The sequence below is a fragment of the Silene latifolia genome, chromosome Y, assembly GCF_048544455.1.
Source record: "Silene latifolia isolate original U9 population chromosome Y, ASM4854445v1, whole genome shotgun sequence".
Lineage (NCBI taxonomy): Eukaryota > Viridiplantae > Streptophyta > Magnoliopsida > Caryophyllales > Caryophyllaceae > Silene > Silene latifolia.
Genome location: NC_133538.1, coordinates 202,044,627 through 202,049,253, shown reverse-complemented (window position 1 = coordinate 202,049,253; position 4,627 = coordinate 202,044,627). Strand labels below are relative to the sequence as shown.

Below are 4,627 nucleotides of genomic sequence, written 5' to 3'. Positions count from 1 at the left end.
ATATGGAAACCTTTTGTGACTATTGTGATGCGATTTCTCAAACCGGTGTAACTCAAGACCAAATTCGATGGGTCTTATTTCCTTTTTCTCTAATCGGCACCGCGAAACAATGGTTGAAGGGCCTTGATAAGGCCACTCTCGGAATTGATTCTTGGAAGAAGTTGGCTCTAGCTTTCTACAAAAAGTTCTACCCACCGGAAAAGACTAACATGCTAAGAGCTCAAATTACGGGTTTTAAGCAAAGGGATGAAGAATCTTTGTATGAAGCTTGGGAGCGGTTCAAGGGAATTTGTCGCTCATGTCCTCACCATGGACTTAGCGAGTGGTTCTTGGTACAACAATTTTGTAACGGTCTATATGAAGATTCAAGGAACATTCTCAACATGGGATCAAATGGAATGTTCACCGAAGTTGATGACAATCCAACATGGAACAAGATTGAGGAAATGGCGGTCCATAACTCACAATATAGTAGACCTCGCGAGGCTACTAGAGGAGGAAAGCATGAAGTGGACTCCGTTACTCAATTGGGTGCTCAACTTAGTGCTCACATTGACACAATCAATTTGAAGTTTGAAAAAGCTATGGCTAGACTTGAAGAAGCCTCAAAATCACCAAAACATCATGTTAATGCCATGACGGCATCCTCATCAATCCCAAGTGGGATATGTGAGAATTATGGAACTTTGGGACATGACCAAAGTGAATGTAGGGGAACAAATGAACAAGTGAATGATTTCCAAGCATACAAGAGTGGTACTCCTTATTCCAACTATTACAATGAAAACATTAAATTCCATCCAAATCTCTCATACAAAAGCCAAAATGTTCAAAATCCTCAAACAACATACACCCCACCTCCCATGAGAAACCAAAATCAAAGACCCTTTTACAACCAAAACCAAGGTTACCAAAATCAAAATCCATACAATCACCAAAATGACCAAGGTTTTGATGTTCAAAAAGCGGTCCTCCAAATGCAAAAGAATCAACAAGAATTTTTCACTCAAATGCAAAAAGATAGTCAAGCAATGGAAACCACCATCAACAACATTCTAGCTCACACCAAGATGTTGGAAAACCAATTGACTCAACTAGCATCTTCAAGCTCACAAAGACAAAAGGGGCAATTACCACCTCAAGGTAATCCCCCAAGACATGAAACGGTTAGTTCCATTCACTTGAGAAGTGGTACGAGGTATGAAGCACCGAAGAAGCAAGTTGAGGATGAAGTTGTGGAAGCTAGTGATAAGGAAGAAATTGTGCAAAACTCCAAGGATGGAGAATCATCAAAAGAAGAAATTTCAAAGAAAAATGAAGACAAGGTCAAGGAGAAGGAGCCCATTGTGATTAGACTTCCTTTTCCAAGTCATCAAGCCAAGCCCAAATTTGATGACCAACTTGGAAAGTGTATGGAAATTGTGAAGAATTTGGAAGTCTCGATTCCTTTCACGGAATTAATCAATCACGTGCCGGCCTATGTGAAATACATGAAAGACATCCTCACAAAGAAGAAGTCGATCCGGAAACTTGAGACTATCGCCTTCACTAAGGTGAGTAGTGCAATACTTCAAGGGAGTTCACCTTCAAAACTAAAGGATCCGGGAAGCTTCTCAATACCGTGTACCATTGGCGACACCACAATCAACAAAGCCTTATGTGATCTAGGGGCTAGTGTGAGTGTTATGCCGTACTCGGTGAGTAAAAGGTTGGGGTGGGAGAGCTTAAATGCACCAATATCACACTCCAAATGGCCGATAGATCGACGAAGACACCATTAGGGATATGGGAAGATGTTCCCGTACGAATTGGGAAGTTTTTCATCTCGGTGGACTTTGTCATTGTTGATATGGAGGAAGATTCCAACATTCCAATCATTCTAGGAAGACCCTTCTTACACACCGCGGGTGCGGTGATTGATGTAAAACATGGTGAGCTCACCCTAGAAGTGGGAGATGAGAGTATAACTTTTAATCTTGACAAGACTATGAGAGCTCCCCGTTTACATGAACCGTGTTTTAAGATCGATCATTATAGTCGGAAGGATGAAAGGAAGAAGTCGGAACTCCAATGGAAGAAGAAAATTGAAGATGCTCCATTCAAAGAGCAAGTGAATTGGGACAAAGAGAGCTTGCAAAGCTCATCAAAGACAAGCAATGAAGAAGATGGCCTTATTGGCCAAGAAAAGGAAATGGGAAAGTTGTCTCCATCAAATCAAGAGATTTTCAATGATCAACTTAATGAAGTTTGTGGTCTTTGGGACGACGAATTTGAAGGGATTTTTAATCCCTACATTGGTAATGCCATCGATCAAGACCGACAACAAGGGCCAAGGTCTATTGAAGACCTCTATCATGATAATGAACAAGCGTTTGATTACTTTTTCAAGGTGTTGAGCAACATCAACAACACCTTGAACATGCCCCCTTGACATCTCATCAAGAATGAGAGTTTGGTGGAGTCCTACCTAAACCACCATTTGTAAATATTTCTAACTCCCTAACTTGCATTTCAATTCTTATATTGCATTTTTGTTATTTTTGGATTTTTATACTTTGATCAAGATAATTATCATATTTGAGAGAAGTGAGGGAGGGACTAATAATTTCAATTAATGTGTAGTGCTTTAGCTTAGTGTGGGGATGGTAATTGCCTAGGCTATCCATGCCTTAGTAGTGCCCCCACAATGAAGAACACGAGATATGAAGAAGAATGGAAGAATGACAAGGGATATGCAAAGTACACGGATGGAACTGAATCCGGGTACAAAGAGGTCGAATCCGAGCGGATTCAGGAGAATCCGCCCGTCTTTAAGCAATCCGGGCGTGTTGGGTAGAAGACGCACGTCCCTCTGAGCTGAACTTTTGAAATATTTTTGACTGTAAGCAAATCCGGGCGTCCTGAATTCAAATCCGCCCGTCTTCAAAAATCCGCCTGTCCTGAAGGGAAGACGCCCGTCTTCTTGGCTGAGGAAAACAAGAAAAATCCCTGTAAAGGAATCCGCCCGTCTTCTGCAGAAGACGCCCGTCCCGTGTTTGAAAATCCGAGCGTCTTCACTGAAAGACACCGTCTTTAGGCGAGTTTTTCCCAACCCAGAAAAGGCAGAATCCGCCCGTCCCGAGCAGAATCCGCCCGTCCCGAGCAGAATCCGCCCGTCTTGCCCCTGCTTTTCAAATTTTTTGGGTTTTATAAACCCCCTCCCACATTCATTTCTTCATTCCTTCATTCATAACACTACTCATAACCCTCAAAACCCTCATCCTCTCCATCACAAAAACAATATTCCTCAACAACATCCAACAAAATCAAATCAAAACATCCTTTTAACAACAAATCAATCACTCCTCTTTCAACAAAAATCAAAACCAAGCACAAAATCTTCAACCTTTGAGTCGATTTTTGAATTCATAAAGGCAATGCCTTTCACCTTTAAATCGATTTGGGTACACTACAAATTGAAGATTTTTCACTCTTTTATTGGTTTAATTCATCAATGGCAAGGACTAAGGGAGCAACAAAGGCAACAAAGGCAAAGGCACCAAAGGCAAAGACACTTTCATCAAGGCAAAAGAGTTTTCAAGCAAAGAAAGCATTGACTATGGTGGTAGAAAACCCAAACTTGGAAGTGCAACAACAACAACAACCTCCCATGGGAGCAACAACATCTACTACTCCGGAAATTGCTCAACTTTCAAATTATCCGGAGGTAATTTTCATTTCCAAATCCCATAGGGACACTTTTGCCAAGTTTGCTAGAAAATCATTTCAATCCACCAAGTTTATTTGTGAAGATACCTTAAATAAGTTGGGTGTCCTTGAGCAAACTAGAGCCTTCTTTAAAGCCATGGGGTTGGAGAAATTGTTTGAATCAAAAGAATTGACATACCCCTCCCTTACCTTATAATTTTTGAGTTCTTTGAAAGTTAACAAGGTTGAGACTATGGAGACCATCGAGTTTCGTCTAGCTAATTTTAGTAGGCACATCTCCTTTGAGGAAATGGGTAACGCTTTGGGTCTTAGTGATTCTCCGAGTTATTTTAAGAATGTTGGCAAGTATGACCCCGACCCTCTTTGGGAGGCTATTTCCGGAAGGAAATTTGAGGACTTTCATGCGAGTCGTGCTCTTTTAGTCCACCATCCGGGCATAAGAGTATGGCACAAGGTCATAGGAAACACCATCATTGCAAGAAAAGATACCAACCATTTCACCAAACTCGATTTTGTTCTTCTTGAGTCGGCTTTGAACATTGGAAGGGAACACACCAAGCCTTTCAACTCTCTAAGGCTTTTGGTGGATAGATGGTTAAATATTGATTGCGGGAAGAAAGGCACTACCGTTATTGTGAATGGCGGCCTAGTCACTATCCTAGCTAAATACTTTGATCCTAACTTCAACAAAGATAACAAGTATGAGGCGAAAGAGGGTGGTCATCTCATTGATATTCATACTATGATACACAAGTACAAGTGGGTTGCCCATAACCCTCTTGACACCAAGTATGGATGGCTCACTAGTGAGGCTAGATCTTTCACTTTGCCTTCGAAGATTTGTCGATTAAGCGTCCACCGGACCAATTATCTACTTCCCCTTTCAAAAGAGGCCGAGTACATTATCCAACAACAAAGG

The 4,627-nt window shown here is 41.3% G+C and overlaps 1 non-coding gene across 1 annotated transcript; it reads right to left on the bottom strand.

The window, feature by feature from the left end:
- Nucleotides 1-209: 209 nt before the first annotated feature.
- LOC141636906 (small nucleolar RNA R71) lies at nucleotides 210-316 on the bottom strand. The gene has a single exon (XR_012541473.1). It is a non-coding gene; the product is annotated as a small nucleolar RNA R71 (small nucleolar RNA).
- Between the last annotated feature and the right edge of the window lie 4,311 nt (nucleotides 317-4,627).